The following is a 24,859-nucleotide window of genomic DNA, read 5'->3' as shown; positions in this document are numbered from 1 at the left end:
AGTAAACTACTTATCTACCCCAAATTTAAATGTGATATTCGTTTTCAGCATACCCGAAAATCTATAAATATCAATTTAATTGTGAATATTAAGTTGCAGTTAATTAAAAAAAAACAAAAAACAAAACAAAACTTTTTATATAAATGGATCGGAAATATAAAAAAAAAATAGGGTTTGTATTACTGTACATATAGATTCGAAAAAGTTGTCAAAAAACAAATATATAACAAATAAATCATATCAAAGGTAAGATAAGTTATTTTTCTACCAAAGTGGACATATTTTTCGTGTTTTTATTCAATGTAACATGTTTATTCAGCTCGAAAAACATGCAATGCAGTTTTTACCGATGTATTGGAAAATTCAAAATGGCGGCCGACTCTCTCTCGGAGAGGGTAAGTTTGGGAAAAGGTATTATAAATAATAAACTAGACAAAATACTGTTAGAAATTCGCTCAATATATGTTACCGTGACATAAGTTAACATATATTCGGTTGTTTTTTAATAGTATTTTGTCTAGTTTATTATTTATAAAATCTTTTCCCAAACTTACCGTGTTAAAGAGACAGTCGGGCGCCATTTTGAATGTTCCAATACATCGGTAAACACTGCATGTTTTTCGAGCTGAATAAACATGTTACATTGAATAAAAACACGAAAAATATGTCCACTTTGGTAGAAAAATAACTTATCTTACCTTTGATAACATTTATTTGTTATATATTTGTTTTTTGACAACTTTTTCGAATCTATGTGTACAGTAATACAAACCCAAAAAATGTAACACTTTAAAATAGCAGATGATTAACTAACGTCACAGCCGTCCGCCATTTTGCAACCAAACTACAAAATTAACAAACTTATAATATTACGATTTTCCACGTTGTTCTAAAGTAAAATTAAGTTATTTGGGAACAATGAAACTCTGCCAAAATTCATATCACCGAAAATAATTACCGAAAAACAAAAAGGGGTAGGAGTTTCAATTATTTCAGACATACATGATTGGATAGATGTTAAGGTGAATATTTTGGAAAGAGAGGTTGTATTTTTATGGGAGAGGAATGATATAAAATTCAGTATATTTCTTTCATTCGTTACGAAGGTCGTGCATGAACAGTCAACTTCCATATTCCGTTCCTATTGTACGTGTGTTGTGCATTTAAATAGACGCTCTCCGTTATGCAATTCGGAACCAGCTACACGATATCATTAATGCTTAACCTGTCCTGATAATCTGTTCATTAAAGCTTGCTTATTTCGTTATATAAAGTTTTTAGGTACGGGCAAAAATGTCGGTAAAAAGATAGGGGAACATAGTTTTAAAAGCCGATTTATCATAATTCTTTTGTAGTTTTCCGACTACATTTTGATTGTATTTGAAAGATTTAAAACTAAAGTTAATTCCCAAAAGGAAAATAATACTTGTACACGTGATAAAAAAAAGTTGTGAAAAATGTTTTCACGACTGACAATTTCACCTAAATTTTGAAGTTAAATAAATTATTGTAAAAATCCTTTGAAAGATAAATATTAGTTTTCTGTGTCTATTTCAAAGATAATTAGTAAAGTAACGCCCTAAGATATTGAATTATTATTAATAATAATAATAATAATAATAATAATAATAATAATAATAATAATAATAATAATACACCTTGTTATTAGCCCCCAAAAGCGAGAATCACGACAAATGGAAGTTTTGTAAACATGTATTATATGGGTGCCAAAATGTTAGACAGTCGAAAGGCTGTCTGAAAATGACATCAGGTCGTTTAAACGAGGTAGGGGCTGCTGCCCCCCCCCAGCAGTGCATCCATACATTCCTATCGTGAACGTTTGTATCATTTTTACCGTGTTTTAATTTAATTATTTTTCTGTTCCTGCTTTTAAATTTAAAAAGCAAATATTTATTTTTCAAGATTATATAAAAATATAATTACGCCGAAAGTTCCACATTCATTCAAGCAAGGAAAATATTAGAATCTTACATATAAAAATAATGCGAAACATGTAATTAAGAAATGTAACAAATATTTTTTTGTAATTATAATTTTTTGTGTGAAAATAATAAATAAACAATGTTTAATTCTATGATATTATCGGTAGTTCGAGAAAGTAATTTTTCTTCGAGTTATATCAAATTTATTAATACGGATTTTAGGAGCTTTTTTCGTAATGTTCCAAAAAGGATTTTTTTTTAATTCTTACAATTTACAATGTTTTATTTTTATAAAATAAAAAAAGCAAAAATAAATTCATGCATTTTTTTTTTTTTTTTTACTACTAAAAACTAACTTTAGTAAATATATTTTTTGTTTGAACAAAATAATAGATTTCCACTAAGATTCAAATAAAAATGATGGGTTCATTATATTCCGTAATCATTATAATTTTAATTAAAATTAGTTAATTTCCTGATTTTGGGGGAAGTTTTAAGTACAGGGGGGGGGGGGATCAAAATGTTTATTCATTTTGATCATTGGCATTCATTTTGCATGCACCTAAAAGTTTAGTTTGTATTTTTAACATCACACACGTGCGGACTTTTTCAAGAATGCGTGTTAAAATAACAGAGTGAGTATTTACATACACTTGGCGGCGTATGATGAAAAGGAGAAAACTCAGGATTCGAGGTAACAGGGTAAAACAGTGGGGGGTGTGATGTTATACCATATACATACATATTATATATACGAGAGAGGAGGAGGAGGAAGAGGAGGGGTAAGCAGCAAGTTGTTATTTAAACAGGTCGTGTTGAATATCACAAGTTTCTCGTTTTTTTGTTGTTTTTTTTTTTGTTATTTATTTTTAAATTTTTCTCGGTAGTATAAACTCACCGCGTCGAGAATATATGAGGGGCATGCAATAAGTAATGCTCCCGACCCACTTCCAGTTGTCTGATCTAGCTGAAATTTTGCATGTGCAATGATTTATATCTCTACGGGTTATGTGGCAAATTACAGCTCTGAACTAATTGTGGTTTCTGTTTTACAGGTGTTTGAACTGAGTCAGGTGTAAAATGGAGCCTGTTAAATGTCGAGCAGTGATCCGGTTTTTGTATTTGAAAGGACACACACCACAGGAGACAAGAAACTTATGGTGATAACACCCCATCATATGACCTTTTAAAACGCTGGCATCGTGAATTCAAACATGGCCGGAAGTCTGCGGAAACAGCTCCCAGATCTGATCCCCCCCCCTTCTGCCATTGATGAGGCATCTGTCCGTCAAGTTGAGGCTGCCATTTTGGAAGATTGGCGCATTACTATTCGCCAAATAGCCTAAGATGTCAAGATTAGTAAAGGGTCTGTGGAAACTATCATTCATGACCATTTGCATATGCATAAGGTGTCTGCCAGATGGATTCCCAGGTTGCTCACACCATTCCAGAAGCGAGAACGCGTCGAGTGCTCGGTGATGAATTTGGAAATGTGCCAAGAAGATGAGTCAAAGTTTTTCAAAAGACTGATTACACAGGATGAAACCTGGGTCCATCACTATGATCCAGAGACCAAAGCCCAGTTAATGCAGTGGAAGCACTTGGACTCACCACCTCCAAAGGCGGCAAGGGTGCAGCCCTCTGCTAGCAAGGTCATGCTCACAGTCTTCTGGGACCAGGACGGAGTAGTGATGACAGATTTCCTGGCAAAGGGTACCACAATTACAGGAACCTATTATGCTTTACTTTTGAGGAAATTAAAGAAAGCTATCAAAATCAAAAGGCGGGGCAAGATCAGCAAAGGTACCCTCCTCCTGCAGGAAACGCTCCGGTCAACAACTCGCATGTCGCCAGATCAGAAGCACGGGCGTGTGGTTATGAAATCCTCCCCATCCTCTCTACTCTCCTGACCTTGCACCCTCTGACTTTCACCTCTTCCCAGCCATGAAGTTGTTTTTGAAAGGAAAGCGTTTCCCAGATGATGCAGGCTTGATTTCTGAAGTCACGTCGTGGTTGGAGGACCAACCTGGGGTGTTTTACAAAAACGGTCTCCAGAACTGCATCAAACGATGGGAGAAATGCATAACTCTGGGTGGTTCCTATGTAGAGAAAGACTAATAACTGTGCCAAGTTTCGTTGCTCTACTGCTATGGGAAGTGGGTCAGGGGCATTACTTATTGCACGCCCCTCATACATCTTTTTTTTCTTTTCTTGTTTTGTTCTAGTTGGGGATGGGACATCCTATTAGATTGCAGACTGTCACCCGCTAGCTTATACATTCCAACCGAGTGATCTTTTTTAAGATTCTAACAGTCTCTTTAAGTGCAGTTGTTTGAACCGCTTTTGAATTTGATTCACCGGGTATATGTGCCATATATATATAATTATAAATATTTTTTATATACTTACAGGCACTAATGTTTCATGTTTACGCAATCATCAGTGCAGGAGATGACAACGTTGGTCAAAGGATTCAAACCCCGCAATGAAGCCACCTTCGGCTACATTAGCAAGGAACATTCCAGCGTTCATCGTCACGAAATTAAGGAAATTTTTAACATTTATGAAACTAACCGTTTAATACAGACGATCTTGGATTGATCAAGTAACAAGAAGTTACGATCTCGCACATAAGGCAAGCTGACCGACTTTTTTAATTTCCACAGACAGTGCTCAATTTTAATTTTTATTTCTTAAAAGGGGCGACGATAATTATAAGTTACTATTTTTTTATATACCTACCTACCTATCTACCTACATTAGTGTTTCATGCTTACGCAATTATCAGTGCAAGAGACAAAAATCAACGCTGGTTGAATGATTCTAATTCTGCAATGAAGCCACTTTTGTCTCCACTAAGAAGGAACATACCCCAGGCCCACCATTAAATTAGATGAATAAACTCTAAAAAGTAACTTAGTTTCAAATATTTTGAAATAAAATTCAGTTGAATAAAGCAAAATTAAGATATATATATATATATATATATATATATATATATATATATTACGCTAATTTTTTTTTTATGGAAATCGCACCAGACAAGACATGAAGCCACTTCATGTAGGAGCTAAAAATACTTCAAGGTTAAAAACTTGCGAACGATAAGTGTTACACAGCAATTCTTCCCTCTTTGTCAGAAACATCGGCAAATGTGTATTTCAGTGACAGACAAAAATTTATAAAAATTATTTTTTTTATATAAAACACATTAGACCCTAAGGATGAAATAAAACCCGAAAAAAAAAAAAAAAATTAATTTTTATTATTTTTTCAACATTTTTTATTAGACTAATGTACAACAATCGAGGCTGCCATCTTGTTTTGAAAATTTGGCTTACGAGATTGGCCTTTTTGAGGACAAATTTGGCCTTTTTACGCTCTTGCATGGACTATAGTTCCACGCAAGAGCGTAAAAAGGCCAAATTTGGCCTAAAAAAGGCCAATCCGGCAATCCTTAGAAAGGCCAAATTTCCGAAATAAGTTGGCGGCCTCGATTGTTGTACATTAAGTCTAATAAAAAATGTTGAAAAAATAATAATTTTTTACGGGTTTTATTTCAGCCTTAGGGTCCAATAATGTGTTTTACATAAAAATAAATAGTTTTTTTTTTTTATATAAATTTTTGTCTGTCAAATAATTTACGTCGCTGAAATACACATTTGCCGAAACATCGATCCTGGAATGTGACAAAATACGAGAACCGGGAGTTACGTGGCTGCTGAAAGTAAACCCCAGAGTCATTTTCTATTCTCCGATGTTCCCAAATGATTTTTTTATTTTTATTTTACAAAAAATAATAGTGAGCACAAGATCAAAGATTGAGGTGGTTGGGTGGGGGTACTCTTTCAAAAGGAAAGTAACATTTGAGATAGAATTCATCATACGAGCTTTTGTCAATGAACGATCAATATCAGACAAAATATCGTGCGCGTGCGCGAGGCGCGTTTCTCTCGCGGAAGTAACTGTGATAAAATACGCGTTAAATCATAGTGGCAGTCTTGCAGTTAAATCCCGGCAAAGTTCGACAACTCTAGAAGAGCACAACAGCACAAACACCGTCAAATCACGAATATTACGAATTATTAGTTTTAAAATAAAAATAAAAATTATTAAAGTTTTAAACTAAAAAATATGTAATTAATATTTAATAAACTGTGGAGGGATTCTGGTCACATGTGAAAAGAAAGATGAGGATGGTAGCGACTAATGAAAATTTGTTCCATTCCCATCTAATGGAAGAATTGTGGAGACGGCGTGAGAAAGGACACGCATTTCCACGAATTATTAAAAGTATAGGACAACAATACACTTTTTAAGAAATGTTTAATTTTCAAGGTTGTTTTATTTTGTATAAATAAATTTATATTTTGTTGTGGTTCAATGGTTCATTACTTCAGATTTTATTTTGTTCGTTTTTCTGTTAAGACAATAATACACTTTCTAAAAATTGTTTCATTTTTCTGTTAAATAAATAGTTATAAATATATAAAAATGTATATTTTGTTCGTTTACTTTATTTAATCAAGTGCTTACTTCCAATTTTTTTTTTATTAATTACATATTTTGTTATTTTAAAACTTTAATATTTTTTTATTTTTATTTCAAAACTAATAATTCGTAATATTCATGATTTGACGGTGTAAAATACTGATCTGACCCTTCTAGAGTTGTCGAACTTTGCCGGGGCTTTTTTTTTTTTTTTTTTAATGGAATGGAAATTTAAATTTCGTTCCGTTTTACATCCAACTTCATCGTTCACATTCGACATGTCAACTTTTCGAGGTTTTCAGGTAAGCTGATAAGTTTGGGAGTGTCTATTCCGAAAGCCGTTCTTAACATTGGAAGGTTAGGGGGGGGGTATATTCCGAAAGCCGTTCTTGGAGGTTGAGGTGAGTTTATTCGTTGTAAGCATACTCGAAAACCTATAAAGTCGATATTCCCCATGTGAACGGTGAGTTGGACGTATGTAAAACAAAAAGCAAAAAAAAAAAAAAAAAAATTAAAAAAAAGGTATAGCAAATTGACTTTTTTCGTTTAAAAATTATTTAGTTTTTGTTAAAAAATATTTTTTTAAAAATCTTTCGTTGTACGGTTGTTGAATGTTATTTTTTCGATTACCTTCAATTTGGGGGTGGGGCAAGTTAAATAAAAATAAATAAAACGGAACGAAATAAAAATTGCCTCGGTCTAAAAAGATTGACAGGACAGAAAACCTGAAATACTTTCTTCCTCTTATCTGATAGTTTTCGTAAAAATTGCGTTCGCATATTCCATGATAGCACATTGCATTTTTTTTTTTTAACAAATAAAAAAAAAAAAAGTTTCAATCAGTAACACATTTGTAAGTAAACATAGAATTTGTATTACTGTACACAGATTCGAAAAAGTTGTCAAAAAACAAATATATAACAAATAAATGTTATCAAAGGCAAGATAAGTTACTTTTCTACCAAACTGGATATATTTTTCGTGTTTTTATTCAATGTAACATGTTTATTCAGCTCGAAAAACATACAGTGTTTATTGGAAAATTCAAGATGGCGTCTCAAAAAAAACTAGAAAAAATACTATTAAAAACCCGTCGAATATATGTCAAGTTATGTCACGGTAACATATATTGAGCGAGTTTTTAACAGTATTTTATCCAATTTTTTATTTATAACCCCTTTTCCCAAACTTACGGTGTTAAAGAAGGAGTCAGACGCCATCTTGAATTTTCCAATACATGGGTAAACACTGTATGTTTTTCAAGCTGAATAAACATGTTACATTGAATAAAAACACGAAAAATATATCCAGTTAGGTAGAAAAGTAACTTATCTTGCCTTTGATAACATTTATTTGTTATATATTTGTTTTTTGACAACTTTTTCGAATCTATGTGTACAGTAATACAAACCCTTTCATTTTTATTTTTTTCAGAGCTTGGTTTCATGCCATCATGGCAAAAAAATAAATAATATAAATATTCCACACACACACACACACACACACAAAGGCAATAAAAGAGGAAATATGGGACGACAACAAAAACAGGCAAAGTTGTTAACGTTTAAACAATTAAAACAAAAACAGTAACAAATGATATTACAACGAACGTCCGAAAAATACGAAAATACTCCATATTTTCAGAAAGATGTTTTAGTCATTGACATTTTTTTGTTGTTAAAAACTATGATTCAGTGTTTTCGTTTTCTTTTTTCTGTAGCAAAAAAATAATAAAGAAAACTACAACTGAAAAATACGATACATGACAAAAAAAGGAAACACGGACGCACACGAGTGATGCCTGATGATGCCCTGATGCCGAGCGAAACATGTATCGGTTCCGATGTTCTACGCATGCAGCACGTTCCAGGGAGCGTTCATTAATAATAATAATAATAAAAAAAAAAAAAAAAAAAAAAAGAAAACGGAAATAATTTTGGCCTGTGTGGCTTTTTTTTTTCTTTTTTGTTTGAACTTTGCGCTTTTCGGATTATTTTATGTTTTTTTTTTTTTGTTTTTGTTTTTTGGTTGGATATTTGTTTTTTTTTGGGGGGGGGAAATTATCGTTATTGGTAATCATAAGAAAACATGGTGCTAATGCGCTATTTTTTAAATCGTATTTCCACGTTTAAATAAAGTTTTATGCTTTTTTTATTCAATTGTAAGGTTAAAGTACAGAATAGGTACAAAACACCCTCCCTCTCCCCATGTTAAAAATGGCTTTTTAAATAATAACGTTATTATTTCAGCACGGATCACTCTCTGCATGAGTACCAAAAACATAAAATAATCCGAAAAGCGCAAAGTTCAAAAGAAAAAAAAAAAAAAAAAAAAAAGGCCACACACGCCAAAATTATTTTTTTTCTTTTCAAATCAATGAATGCTCCCTGAAACGCGCTGTTTACGACATCGGAGCCGATGCGTATTTCGCTTTGGGGCCTCAGTCGTCTTTATAACAAATATGAAAATAAAAATTGTTAATCACAGGGAAAAGATAGGTCAGGGTCAAATGACAATGTCCTTCCCACTAGAAAAGCAAGAAAAACCGGCATTGTCTGGAATTGAATGCAACTAACATCATATTACTGTTCTTTTTTGTTTATTTTATTTTAGTTTTTTTTTATATAAACATTAAAATTTTGGAGTGGGGATCAAGGATATAAAGTAAAGTGACCTTAAAATACATTTCTTAGTGTTAAATAACATTCAGTCTTAAACACTTTAGGACAACATTTTCAACGCATCAACGAGGACCCATGCGCATTCTAGCTCCAAGCCTCAATCCTCTTAATTCTAGGTAAATATTACCTTACGCTACAACAGAACCCCGACCACTCTAATTTTGTTTTTTAGAGGTATTCGATGTCGCTGACAACGAATCTGACAATCAAGCCCATCGCAAATTTACCGTTTGCATGGTATGAGCCTCTGGACCCCGAGTCTACTTTGCCCCATTTCACCGCCTTCGTTTACGCTACGCACGATCGGTTTTTTACTGAAATGTACGTTCGTGCGCGCACACACGTAGTCACTTGACGTCTCACAACGTGCATGAACACATGGCGGACATTTTAAACGAGAAATATGTTTCATAAAATAAAGTTTCACCTCATTTAATAGTAATTAGAACAAATACTTTTCATGAAATTAAAAAAAATAATTTTTCACCTCATTTAATAGTGAAAATAATGCTGCCATAACCCCCCCCCCCATGTAAAATGATAAACGGTATTCTACTCGGTAAATGTCAACGCATTACTTACGGAAAAACGGTTAATTAAACTGCAAAAGCACCTGTTAAACAAGACAGGTTCTATAATTGAGCCCCCCCCCAAAAAAAAAGAACGAAAAACAGAAAGGTTTGTGTAAACCGCTCGTGAAAACTTAATTTTAGAGATCAACTAAAAATCATAAAAATCTATGTAACACTTACAAAAAATGAACCACATTTTATTTTTGAAAACTTTGTTTTTTCAAATGCCTGCTAAAGATTCCTCCGCGATGTGATAAGTCCCTTTACTATGCGCATCTAAGAATACACTAACGTAGGGTTAACGACGGCGGTGAAATGGCGCAAAATAGTCCCAGGGTCAGGGTTTAATATCATGCAAACGGTAAATTTGCGACGGGGTTGATTACCAGATTCGTTGTCAGCGACCTCGAATACCTCTAAAAATCAAATTAGAGTGGTGGGTGTTCTGTAGTAGGACAAGGTAATATTTACATATTTCTATTATTTTCAAGTTATAAATGAAATGTTTTTAAAAAATTCTTTTTATGGATCTTAAGCACAAACGCAGACTCCCTTCTACAATATTATTTGATCAAAATCCAGTATCCAATTAATCTGAGTAATGCTGTTTCAGAAAATTATTTACGGAGTCTATCTCGAAAAACGGTGCTTGATAAGATAGAGTTGATAGATCGATTTTTTAAGATATGGTTTTAAGCAAAAACAGTACTTACTTGACATGTCGAAAATAGCAATATATCCAAAAATTCATCGAGTAGAACAACTGCTATTGTATTTTTAGTAAAAAAAAAAAAAAAAAAAAAGTCTGTTAGTGTGTCGAAAACATGTTTCTTGTATTCGCAATCTTCAAGATGTTTACATAGAGGGGAAAATGCAATTTCCATAGTTTTCCGTAAACATTACTTTTAACTATAAATAATTTTCTATGCGATGAATTTTCATAATTTTTGGATATATTACTATTTCGACGTAACACTTAAGTACTGTTTTCGCTTTAAAAAATAACCTATGAATGGTGGTGGGATCGCCGTCAAAACAGTTTCTTCGAAAATTCAAATAAAAATAGTGTATAAGCGATAAAGAGGAGATGAACGTTTAAGTTAAAATCAATTTAGTATTACACAGTAATAAAGGGAAAAACAAGTACTTGTACAGTTTAATCAAGACATTAAAAAGTGAAAATATTGAGGAAAAAAAACAACTTATATTGTACGTACTCGTTAAGGAATAAAGTTTCCATGCAAAAAAAAATTAATTTGATCAAGTAGGTTTTTGTTATTATTTTACAGAGGAAAATCAAATTTTAATTAGATCGATCGTTTCGTAGCCATTCGCTTATTTTCAAGGACGAGGACGGGCTGCCTTTAAACGAAACGGTGATTAAAAAAGGAGGAAATAGGAACTGTAAAATAAGTGAAAAAAAATATCTAGGTATTTTTTCTGTCCATATTTCAAAATCTCGTCAAATTTGTACAAACTTTCAGTGGTGATTGGGGTTATCTCCTCTGCCCCCCCCCCGCCCCTCATCCGCGAAAAACAAGATGGTCGCGACATGATCGACCGATTAAAGTTTGATTTTCCTCTATAAAAAGAAAGAAAAACTTCTTGATCAAATTAAGTGATTTTTTTATGAAAACTTTATTCCATAACGAGTACGTACAATATATATATATATATATATATATATATATATATATATATATATATATATATTCCAATATTTTCATTTTTTTTTTTTTAAATGTCTTGATTAAACTGTACAGGTACCAAAAAAACATTTTAATACTTTTTCGTCTTAAACGGTGGCTCCATAAACAATAAAAAAAATAAATAAATAAAACGATATAATGAAATGAAGTAAAATATTGCAGTGAATTATAAAATAATTAAAAAAAAATTAAGTATTGATAAAAATGTTTCAAACTTTTTTTTTAATATTATAAAAAATGTGTAAGCACTTCGGTGAATTCTAAGGAGTTGTGGCTATTATCAAATAAATACTAGTTTGAGAATTATAAAAATTGCTTTCTGAGATAATGAAAGTGCTCACTTCGTTTCAGGTAACATAAACTAAGCCCGCTTTTTACATAACCTACTTCCGGTTCAAATATGACGCCATCTTGTAAAAATTTCGATTATGTTAGCATAGTTACTCATTTGAAATGTTTTTCTTCAATGTTCCTGCATAATACTGAATAAATTTTAACTCGAAATAGTTCATTTAATAATAATAATAATAATAATAATAATAATTTTATTGCCATCAGTTTAGGACGACGATCTCATTTACAGAGTCGTTTTGCAACTTTATAAAGATAAGATCGACTTAAACTTTCTCAAGCGCTATTTAAAAAAATAGACATACAAATGGAGTTTATTTGCATGACTCCACATGAGGACAAAGTTAGACACAAGGTCAACAGTTAATTTTGTTTAATATGGAAAAAATCCAGCTCTCTTAAAAAGGGCACCTTGGGCTGGGCCACGGTGTTTAACGTCACATTCTAACACTGCTTCTAGTCAAAAGGCCAGGGGAATTAAGACTATTAAAGCGACTCGTTACACGGATATCAGAACGAAACAAGGAGAAGCCGACAACCACACGTGTTAAGAAGGGGGGGGGGAAATGATGATAAGATTTCATCGTTTGCATGACAGAACGTTTTAATCGATTAGCACATTCAGTTTTAAAAAATCTATACGCGACCATTCGGTAAAACAAAGGATTTAAAATATTAAATCTAATTTAACTACAAATAATTAATAACAAAATGGGGTATTTATTATTGATAATAAATGCCCCAAAAATGTCGTGTCTCTTCAAGTTGATCGACATTTTTTTAACTACTAGGTATCTTTTAAACTACTTAATTTTTTTTTATTTTATTATTATTACATTTTCACCCCAAACAAGGCAAATTGCCACTTTGGTGTAGGGGGCTACTATCAGGGGTAACATCTACTGGTGTACTATGTGGGGATTTGGGCAGCAAGATGTCTGTTCACGTTACACTTGAACTTCTGCACGTCAGTACAATTGGGGAAGCAGGGACCCAGAAGGGAATTCCAAAGTCTAGCGGTTCTGGGGAAGAAACTACTGGAGTAGAAAGATCTTTTACATCTAGGGATCTCTACAGTGTGGGGGTAAGATTTAGCTACCTGTCGGGTTTGTCGTGGGTGTTTACGTCGTGGGGGCACAAGTGATTGCAGTTCGTCAGAGCATTCTCCATTAAAATACTTGTAGAACAGGCAGAGGGATGCAACATTGGGACAGGGGCTGAAGCCTAGATGCCAGTTCAGGGCCTATCAGATTGGCGACTCTCTTTTGAACCTTGTCTAGCAGCGAGAGACTAGTAGCAGATATACCAACCCAAATATAGGTATATTTTAAACTACTTAAAACTACTTAAATATATGTATATTTTAAACAAGAAGTTTGTTTACATCTACCTAGGTCAAAACAATATGTATATGCATTAATCTTAATTAATTCACACATAACTCAACGTCGTCACACGTGTAGGCTAAAAACATGACTACTACAGCCGATAAATTTGGATTGTCAATAAAACCAAGTGAAATCGTAGAGTCCCTATTCTAAAATTAAGCCAAGTATGAGGCGAATAACAGATAATTTTGGCCGCAAAAAGGCTTTAAGCGGATGCATACGTGGTTCTAAAATATTTAAATATTAATTTAAGAAATTTCTTTCTTATATTCTTGTAGACTAGTGTCCATTCGATAATAATCTACTGAAAAAAATTGTAAAAAATCGTAATAATTGTTATCGAGCAACTTATTTTGTCGTAAACAATTTATTAAAATCATCGCTATTTTTTTTTTTTTTTTTTTTAATAGTATTGAAGTTTGGTACTCTTGCATAATTTGACCCGAATTCTCGTCAATCATGGATCGGGCGAGACCGGCAATCATCGGTGTCAGCCGAGCGTTGTTCAAAAATGTTGAAACGCTAACTCGACTTTTTATTTTATTTATTTACTTTTTTTTCTGTTATGGTTTTAGTAATTTTTAAGGTGATATTAAGGGGGCGAGGTGACTTTATTTTCTGATTAGTTACTTATTATTTATTTATTGCTTTTTTTTTAATTTAATTTTTTGGGAGTTTGATTAGCCAATCAAAAAACGCTATCTAAATGGAATTCGAATTGGACGAAAGCGACTAAACCAACAAAAAAGAAAAAAAAAAAGCTGACAAACATATTTTCAAGCTCGCCAAACAAAAAAAAATGACAGGCAAGAAAATAAATCTATACATGTTAGAAAAAGAAATGAAAACATCGATGCAGACAATCTCATATTGTCAGAAGAAATTGTTGTCTTCAAAAAATGAGGCGCAACAATTGTAAACACAAATGTTCGTATGTAAAGGATGATTTCTGTGAGAATTTTGAATTGGTTGACTTGCCGGGGGTAGGTAGGTTGGGAAGAAAGGAGTTCTGGTAGCTGTGACCAACACGGCCGGTGGTCCAACCTGAGTGCCTATTCCTTACAAGTTAAATAGAAATTTCAGTCACGCGTGAATCTCGTTGACTGAGAGTTGAAGTAGATAAAAAGGGATGGCCGCTGGCGCTCTACTGTTGTTGTAGTCTTTTAGACAAATTACACTTCGACCATCGTTACCTATTTGTTACTTTTACAGGAAAGACTGCTTGTAAGCAACGTCAACATTTCGTTGCAAGACTTAAACCGTCTTTTCTCCCCCTCCCCCTACTCGTCGGTATGCTAATTCCGACATTTCTCCTGGAGATGTACAAATAGAAAGTGCCACTAAAAGATCTTGACTGAACAACAAGTCTTGAAAATTAAAAATGAAAAAAAAAAAAAAAAAAAATACAGTTACAAAAAAGAAAACAAAAAAAAAAAACTTACACCTAACAATTATACGGTTAAAAAAAATTTTCTTGGAGAAAAACAAAACAAAACATTCTGTTGATAAATATTTTGAAAATAATAAAAAAAGGAAATAAATACTAAAATGAAATGAACATATTTTAATTTAAAGGTAGTTTTTTTTTTTTTTTTGTAGTTATTTTTTATTTGCATTTCTTCCGGTTTTTTTTTTTTTTTCATTAGTATGCGTCCGTTACGACGCTCGGCTGACACCGATAATTGCCGGTCTCGCCCGATCCATGCTTGACGGGAATTCGGGTTAAATTATACAAGAGTACTTTAAGTTTAATTAAAGTTTTATGATATCTGAGTTTATTAAATTGAAAGGTTAATGTACAAAATAGATACAAAACACCCTCCCCTCCCATTTTAAGAATGGCTTTCTAAATATTATTTCAGCACGGATCAATAAGTGCAGTGTAGTAGTAGTACCTCAAAAATCACTAAATTGTCGCAAGTCTCGCCGTACACATAAAACGCCAAAATTGGGTAAATGAAACCTGATACCTTCATAAACCAGCATCGAAAAAGGCTAGCTAAGAAGCGCGACTAAAATAGAGAATTCCCCTTAAGGGCAGAGTTAGATACAAGGTCATTTTATTTATTTATTTATTCATTTAATTAATGTAGGAGTAAAATAAAAATCACCTCTCGGAAAAAAAAAGAAAAAAAAAAAACTCCGAAGAAAAAGAAAAAAAAATTCCCTCAGTCTCCAAGGATTTCCCCTTTTCTGCTCGGAATCCGAACAAATAAAAGATGTGGTATCAAAAACATAAAACAGATACTACACTTTGCTGCTGCTAAAAAAAAAAAAAAAAAAAAAAAGTCAACGATATTAGTAAGATATCAATGTACCTGTGTTTGTTACGTATCCGGAGTTTCGTTGTGTTGTGACCAAGATAAAGACAGCGACTATATTTTTCGACCGTCTTTTAATTTCGCCGTTTTGCGTGCACGATGAAACTTGCTACAACTTACCGTTTATAAATTGTTAAAAACTAAAATGGGATTTGAGTTCGGAGACGGTTATAAATATATTTCACTCGAAATAATTTACGTGACCAACATAGAAATGAAGCGAATTATTTAATATTCAAAACGGAAAGCGTGAAAATTTACAGTTGATGAATGAAAATACAACTAGAAACATTCATTAACAATGAATTAGCCACAATTAAAGCGAGGAGAAATCATTTCAAATAAGCTTCGTAAACTAAGAAACACCGTTTTTTTAATAACAAGAAGCGCTAACCATAAAAGAGTAGGCGAGGTCAATGACCTCAGCTCAGCTCATACTCTACATCATCATCATCATCATCATCATTAAGCACTCGTAGTTAAAAAAAATAAAATAAAATAAATAAACTATACTGTTTCACTAATTCTTGATTAATTTAAATTAAATTTCAATTTTTTTCTCCAAATATTGAGATTTCCCGGCGTTTTTTGTTGTACGAAAGATTAAACGTTGCATAACATAACGAATTTATTCGGTTATGTACGGTTTCAACGTCCCAAATTTTTTCGTACGGCCCGATTCTTGTAGTACGAACTGTAATTTAAAATAAAATATATTTTTTTTAAAAAGTAAAAAATTCATAAAGATTTAATTTAAATGTCGATTCTTTTTTTTTTAAGAAGTTAGTATTTCGTTTTGCTAACATAAAAAAAAAATAGCAGAGAGAAAACAAACTCAGAGAAGGAATGATGAAAATAAAAAAATGTTCTCTTCAAAAGCAAGAACCGCTATTAAATGTTTATTTTTGTGCTGATTACATGTTAAAATGGAATGTAATTTTAAATCTACGAATCAAATAATCGTAATAAAGTATCTTCTGTTTTAAGCAAAACACAAAAAAAAAAAGAGGTTGGGACGCTGAAAACGTACACGACGACCGACTTTTTTTATATCGAAGATTTCTTTGACACGAGGAGGCACGTGTGGTCATGTTATTGTTTTCCTTTGCATTTTAGGGGCACAATGTAATCATAATACTTGACTTTTGTCGTTAATTTCTTAGTCTAGTGAAGACTTTTTTGTATTTTTTAACAATTTTGTTATCCACCTTTCTATATATATTTCTTATATTAACATTTTTTTAATTAGAAAAAAAAGTGCTAATGCAGAGAGTGATCCGCGATATTTTTAAAATCGTATTTCCAAGTTTAATTAAAGTTTTATTTTTTTTTTTTTATTCAATATTCAATTTAACCTTAGTAGGTACAAAACACCCTCCCCATGTTAAGAATGGCCTTTTAAATAATAACGTTATTATTTCATCAGCACGGATCGGATCACTGAGTACCGAAAAAAATAAAAAAGGGGGGCAGTGGTTGGTAGTGCAGTGCACTTATTTATCCGTGCTGAAATAAAACGTTATTATTTAAAAAGCCATTCTTAACATCGGGAAGGTGTTTTGTACCTATTCTATACTTTAACCTAAGGTTATATTGAATAAAAAAAAACCATCATAAAACTTTAATTAAACTTGGAAATACGATTTAAAAAAATAACGCGGATCAAGTGCACTGCAGCCACTGCACTGCAGTCACTGCCACTGCATTAGCACCGAAAAAATATTACAAAATAAAAACAAAGACAATGGGTACAATAATTTAAAAAAAAAATCCAACACATCTCAGATTTAAAAAATGCAAGAAAAAAAAAAACAAAAAAAAACGCTACTTTCTGTTGACTACATTAAATTATTATTTAAAAATAGACCGAAATTAAGAACTAATTATTGTATTATTATTTGTCAATATTGAAACTTATTGTGGACTGTGACATTTTAAATAGATTCCAATAAAATAACGGTACTTGTGCATCTATGTTACCGCACTGTAATAACATTTTGAAAGACATTCTTAACATGGGGAGGGTGTTTTGTAACTATTCTGTAGTTTCACGCAACAATTTAATAAAAATATGGGTTTGTATTAATGTACACAGATTCGAAAAAGTTGTCAAAAAACAAATATATAACAAATAAATGTTATCAAAGGTAAGATAAGTTACTTTTCTACCTAACTGGATTTGTTTGTAGTGTTTTTATTCAATCTAACATATTTATTCAGCTCGAAAAACGGTGTTTACCGATGTATTGGAAAATTGCAAATGGCGCCCGAATCTCTCTTTGACACGGTAAGTTTGGAAAAAGGAGTTATAAATAAAATAAAAACTAGACAAAATACGGTTAAAAACTCGCTCAATATATGTTATCGTGACATAGGCTGACATATTCGGTGGGTTTTTAATAGTATTTTGCATATCTTTTTTTATTTTTAATTCCTTTTCCCAAACTTACCGTGCCAAAGAGAGATTCGGGCGCCATTTTACATTTTCCAATACATCGGTAAACACTACGTTTTTCAAGTTGAATAAACATGTTACATTAAATAAAAACACTAAAAAAAAGTATCCAGTTAGTTAGGTAGACAAATAACTTATCTTGCCTTTGATAACATTTATTTGTTATATATTTGTTTTTTTGACAACTTTTTCGAATCAATGTGTACAGTAACATAAACCCAAAAATATAGTAAAAGTTGAGGGACTTGTGCATCTGTTACCCGGCTGATATATTTAGAAAGCCATTCTTAACACGAGGACGGGCGGAGAGTGTTTTGTAACTAGTCTGTAATGCGCCAAACAATTTAACAAACAAAAATATCGGAAAATTAGAAAAAATAGTGCGGTAACATAAATACACAAAATTTACACAGAAAGTCAGAATCGACATTTTCAAGGTGTGAAAATCACTTTCAATTTTCGCATAGTAACGAAGTAAATATTTGCACCTGACCGACTATTTTGTTATATTTATAAATCGATTAGAATAGAAGATGGTTTGCGTTGACTAAGATATAAAAAGCCATCCCTCTTTTTTAAATAAAACAATACATGACAATATAAAAATATATTACACTACAGGATGATGATCATATAGTTTTTGAGTGCATATGCACTTAATGCAACCATGCTATTTTGGGATAGAATTTAAGTTAAATGGAAGTTTTACGATATCCTTTTTTAGGCAAAAGTACCTCCTCTTCCCAGGTTAAGAATGGCTTTCTAAATAATAACATTATTTCAGCACGGTAACATAAGTACCGTTTTTGTATTGTGCTGTTTTCCATGCAAATGTGACAAATGTCTTGTAAAAAAAGGACCCTGACTATCGCAAAGAAATTTGAACAGTTTGAAGTAATGCATCTAAAATAATATAATTTAGAAAGCCATTCTTAACATGGGAGAGAAGGGTGTTTTTTTTTTTTTTTTTTTTTTTTTTTTTTTTTTACTATTTTGTACTTTCGCCTAACAATTTAATTAAAAAATATCGTAAAAATTAAATCTAACTTGAAAATACTATTTAAAAAAAAATAGCGCCGTAACAGATGCACTAGCAGTGTCAGAAATTTCGTGAAAATAGCGAATAATTCCACCCCATCTTTCCAAGCTTATAACTCCTCGAAAAATGCAATTCAAGCCCTAATTTTTTTTTTTTTTCAATTAAAGGAGCAAGGACCAAGATTTCATTAAAAAAAAAAAAAAAAAAAAAAAAAATGGTGCAATCTGAGATGCACCATTGCACCATGCACCACAAGCATCAAATACACCTCCAAACAAAAATAAAATAAACTCTAAAGATTTAATGTGGATCTAGGGGGGGGGCATACTTTTTTTTTTTTTTAATTGAACATATTTTAGAAAACGTTGTTTTTGAGAAGTCTCCTCCCCACCCCCACCGTAAAAAAAAAAATTGATAAATCCATTGGATTTCTTGGGTTGACTTTGTTAACTACTCTGTACATTCACCGAAATATGTACAAGCGTTAAAAAAAAAAAGTTTGTTGTCAATTTTTTTTTTTGCTTTTTTTTTTTACTAAAATACGATTAGAGATAATAGTAAAAAAAAAAAAAAAAAAGTTAGAAAAAATTCAAAATTATTTTGTATAAAAATAAAATTTAATTTTCTGACAAAATATTCAGCAATTTGTTTTCTTTCGGTTTTTTTTTTATTATTATTAAATATTTTTCTATTTTAACAGAACGCCCTTCATAATAAATTTTCCTTTTGAATCGAAAACGGTTATAAATTTTATACTTTAGACAAATTGTCAGAAAACGTCTTAATTTTTTTTTTTTTTTTTTTTAAGACAAACGTCAAGTATTACGGTTAATATATGCTGATGCATTTAAAGTAAAACATGAAATTTCTCACAATTACTAATTACCACCATATCATATCTGTTTATTTTGCTCTGCAACCTAAAATGAGTTGTGAACTCTCTTGTCATGAAGACAGCATGTGACACATCAGAAGTGAAGTGTGGTTTGGTTCTCAGGCGGCTATCATTCCATGCATTACCTCCACCTTCGGGAGCTACGATCAGCTTTTATAATCTAGATTTATTTTTCTGTGTAACAACATCGCTTAGTCTTTCAACTAGAAACAATAGTGTCGTTCACTCGTTCATATATTACACGATCCGGCGAAGAGAAATTCTTTTGGACTGAGGCAATTAAAATTATTGTCCTAATCCAGAGTGCTCCTTTTGGAGCTCCAATTATGTTAAAAACTAATCTTACATATGCAAACAAATATAACGTGGGGGCAAAGGATAAAATTTTATCCTCCCATAAACTAATGTAAACAACGTGGTTGCCATTTGTTCATTTTTCATTTAAAATTTTAGGTAATTTTTTTACGACCTAACCAAGCGCAGTATAAACACTACCAACCTCCCCATGTTAAGAACGGCTTTCGAGGTTGGGGATGTTTATTCCAAAAGCCGTAGGGAGGTTGGGGGTGTTTATACTACGCTGGGACGCTGGGTTAGGTCGTAAAAAAATACCAAATTTTATTACTAGAAAATTTTTTTTTTTAAGATTTACATTTTCAAATCATTCTTGAATATTTGCAATATTAATTTTAAATTGAAACACGATAGATCGAGTTCTGTTCGGTACCAGGTGATCATCACAGGCATTACCTCCTTTTGAAGGGGGAGTGGGATTGATTGATGGCCAGTCGCCTGAGGCACCCCTAACTAGGATTGCCAACTGGTCAGTTGGCGTCAAATCAAGACTCCATCCCTCACACTCTTAGAAATGGGGAGATTGGTCCAACACTGACACTGCTAGAGATTGGATTTCCACCCCAACAACGCTGGTCGCTGAACGCTGAACTGACCTCGTGTCTAACCTTGCAATAGTGAGGCTAGGCTGTTAAAAAGAAAAACACGCAGGGGCATTTGTTTGTTTGTTTATTTATTTGACTTGTGGGGGGGGGGGGTCCAACACCATTTTTAGATAAACGGCCACTTCGGTACTCCCCTACTAATGGAGGAGTTGTTTGCATCACGAATTGAGCATGAGTGACCTCTTCCTCACATGTGATTAGTGAATTAAATTGGAAATGTTTGTTGCAATGTCCTGAAGAAGAGGTCGATAATAAACGAATCCAACGCACACGAGTTATTTTAACGTCTGCACTATCTTGCGGAAAAAAAAAAAACAAAAAAAAAACGGATATCCTTTTTCGGAGTCATTTCGCGGAAGGAGATATACTCCTCCCCCCCCCCCCCCCAATGTTTATACGGATTTCCCACCGAAAAGTGTAAAGACACTTGCACTTATAAATTAAAAAAAAAAAAAAAATAAATAAATGACATGTCATCACAATATTGTATATTTGCTGTTTTCTTTTTTAAGATTTACTCCAGGCGTAGTACATATTCGAGATTTGTTTAGCATTTCAGTTATTAATATCCATTTCCACAAAAACAAGTGCCTCAGAAAATAATAATAATAATAATAATAATAATAATAAATATCCTTGTTACACAGAAGTTATAAATAGACTTTTTAAAAACAAACTTTTTGTTTATAGTATAGTAATATCCTTTTAAAAAAACAAAAAAAAAACTGGGTGGATTTATTTTCTTTTAAAAGAACTCACATTGACATAAATAAGGAAACAACCCCTCAAACTCGAGACAGAAACAAATTTAAACAGTATAACAAAAGGATAGAAGTGTTGATAACAAACGATAATGTACCCAGCCGTGACGTTTTACTGCAGTTTCAGAGTACACCGATACCACTCGTGGAGACCTGATAAAAAGGTGACACTGTGAAACTGCAGTAAAATGTCAAGGCTAAATACATTTTATTACACACACACACACACACACACATGTGTGTGTGTGTGTAAAGGAAAGCGCATTTTTCTTCATTATGTAAATGTATTGTGTATTTTTGGTATTTTTAATATACATATGTACGGGTTTTACCTACCGTGTAAAGGAGTAGGACCGAATAAAAGAAACGTGTACACACGGCTTGTGACGAGAGTCAGTGTATAAAATCCTTTCTTTAGTCTGCCATTATCGTAATTGTAAAGTAAACTCCAAAGAAAGTTGTAAGAGGAAGAAAGACACACGGGGGAGAAGAAAAAGAGAGGGGGATTACAGGATGGAATTGAAGAACGTTGCTCGTCGAGTAAATCAAAAACTCAAAGTGACCCGTAACAGCAGCAGCAGCTACGACGGCGAATGAGAGAGGGGGAGGGGCGAGTTGTTGAATAAGTCATAACAGCAGGAGCAGCTCTTGTAGTAAAATTAAGTAGTATTTAGTATCATAGTAATGATCGAAATACAATACGAGATAATAAAAGGACTGTTTGCATCTGACTCTTGAACAAAGAATCAGGCAGTAGTATCTGTTCTAATTCGTTTTACCTTTTTCTTTTTTTTTTTTTTTTTACTGAAAATCGCTCAAGACAAAGCATGAAGGCATTTTTTGATGTATGGAGTTACCAAAAACGAAAGCTTATTATCGCAAAGACAGGAGATGCCTTTAAAAGATTAAGGCTATAAAGTAACAGGAAAAGAATAATCTCACAATATTGCAGTTCTTAAAAGAAATAAGCTACTGGAATAAGAAGCTGTATTACAATGTGATATTAAAACAGCGAAGTGATGGAAATCACTAGACCATCATCGTGTCAAACGAGCTGAAACAAAGGAAGCAGGGATTAGATGATCAAGTTATTACCTCCATTGGAAAGGGTTTATGGGTTTATCGCCTGTGTCACATCAAGCCTTCGTGGAGAGGCAACAAGTACACTACTAAATTACATTTTCATCCGGCCCTCGGACTAAGATAAGAAAGAAAGTGGTATCTGTTCTGTTACAAGGAGTCCATACTCCCGGGCATTACCTCCACCGAAGGAAAGGGAATAAAGTTCTCGTGGAGAGGAGGCAACAAGTAAACTAACAAATTACATTTTTATCCAGCCCTCAGTCTAGGATAACAATGTACTATCTGTTTTGATTCTCAGGAGGTCATCCTGTCAGACATTACTCTCTCCGAAAGGGCGGAGAAGGATTATCGATTGTCGCCTGAGGGGCTCACGCAGGAAAATTCAAATGGGTCCAACCAAAGAACATTTGCGTTACTGTATAGTAATAGCCACCTTCTCCTTAATAATAAAAAAAATGATATTCTTTTTTTTTTTCAGACAATACATACTAATATCCTCCAAATCCTGGCGGAAAGAGAAAATAATAGCATTTAGAATTGGAGATCAGTTTTGATTGTACGTAAAATTATCCACCGTTTCCAAGCCGTTCTAGCATTTTAGGAGAGTTAACAAATTTATTTTCATTTATTTATTTATTATTATAATTTATTATTATAATAAGGAATAACAGTTGTGCGTTTTTAGGAGAGCTACTTTGTCGGCGATTATTACGTATGGTTTTACAATCATACCAATGGGACTTAGGGTTATTAGGAAAAAGTGTTAACTACTTAGAATGTTCCGAATATGGGGAATCATTTTACGTTAAATTCATATACGAAACTGATTCTCAATTTAAATTATAACTTAATTGGGTAAATGTGTAGTTTAGCGGCGTAAATTATTTGGCCGACAGACTATTATAAAAACTTATTTATAGTTATATAAAACACATTATTAGACCCAAAGGCTGAAATAAAACCAGGAAATTCATTTTTATTTTTTTCATCATTTTTTTTTTTATTCGTGAGATTCCATAACCAACGGCATTTTGTTTGCTCGCCTAACATGATTTGCTAGACGATCTTTGATTGGTTCAATTTGAATGCGCCAGTTTGTATTACATGCGCATTATTTTTCAGTCTGACAATGAACACGGAACAGTAAAGGACTCACACAGCGGTGCTCCGTTATAGAGTGCCAGGATTTTACCTTCATTGGACATCATGCAGTGGGTGGACGAAGGACATTTCTCTAAATACAGAGACAACATAATTGCTGAACTTATTTTACCCAATGAAGATATTCTAGTGTTCGGCTTGATATATTTGATAATAGGAATTATTCCTATTTCTTCCAGAGACCACGTGGTCCCAAAATATGCCGTATTGGGCGACAGCATTCCTGCCGTGTTCAACCATGTACAGCAATCAGCATGGATCCTTCTAAAAGGAAACCTGAACTAACATTCCCACAGAGGAATCATAACTAAAGGCTCCATTGCGTATGGAGAGCAAATTCAGCCACTGTTTTTGCAAGAGACTTACCGTGAAACAAAGAACTTTCATTTACTGATACATCTTGAATAAAATTTGAGTTTTAAATGTATGACTTTTTGTTTGTGGAGTTTCATTTGCTATCTGCAGGGAGGAAATTGGGCGTGTAGGGAAAAATTTCTTACATATTTGACTAAATGTACGACATTCGAGGCCGCAGTATTGTTGTTAAATTTTAGCCTTTCTAAGGTTTGACAGATTTGCTTTTTTACCCTCTTTCATGAAATCTTGTTTTTGGTCGCCATATTATTATTTATTTATTTATTTATTGTAATGAAAGAGCGTAAAAAGCCAAATTTGGCCTTAAAAAGGACAATCTATCAAACCTTAGAAAGGCTAAATTTTAAAAGCAATATGGCGGCCTCAAATGTCGTACATTTAGTCTAATAAAAAATGATGAAAAAAATAATAAAAATGATTTTTTTTTCTGGTTTTATTTTAGCCTTGGGGTCTAATCATTTTTTATACAAAAATAGTCTTTTATAATTTTTGTCTGGCAAATAATTTACGCCGCTATACTACACATTTACCATTAATTGTTTTCTTCTTCCCGACAAACTTTTTCAGATTGTTAATACGTAGTCGCTTAAAAAAAAAAAAAAAGAAGCAAAATATCATTGGAGAGGGGGGGGGTCAGAGCGTGTTAATAATTTCCAAAGTTTATTGGTTGGAACC

General features: G+C 32.7%; 1 protein-coding gene across 10 annotated transcripts in view; it reads right to left on the bottom strand.

Annotated features, from left to right (window-relative positions):
• Nucleotides 1–24,859, bottom strand: part of LOC145283711 (vitamin D3 receptor-like) — a 1,095,565-nt gene that overhangs the window by 623,744 nt on the left and 446,962 nt on the right. For 2 of the 10 annotated variants that reach the window (XM_080132748.1, XM_080132750.1), the window contains exon 1: nt 21,902–24,514. The exons of 5 other annotated variants lie outside the window; for them this stretch is intronic. The gene's annotated coding sequence lies outside the window, so the exon portion shown is untranslated. Of the gene's footprint in view, nt 1–21,901; nt 24,518–24,859 lie in introns of those variants that run through there. 3 more of the 10 variants (XM_080132743.1, XM_080132740.1, XM_080132751.1) reach the window with 2 other exon arrangements.

This window comes from Euprymna scolopes, chromosome 8 (genome assembly GCF_053919585.1).
Source record: "Euprymna scolopes isolate OS-2025 chromosome 8, ASM5391958v1, whole genome shotgun sequence".
In the NCBI taxonomy this organism is placed as follows: Eukaryota; Metazoa; Mollusca; class Cephalopoda; order Sepiida; family Sepiolidae; genus Euprymna; species Euprymna scolopes.
Note: the sequence above shows the minus strand (reverse complement) of the source record. Positions and strands in the feature narration are given on the sequence as shown.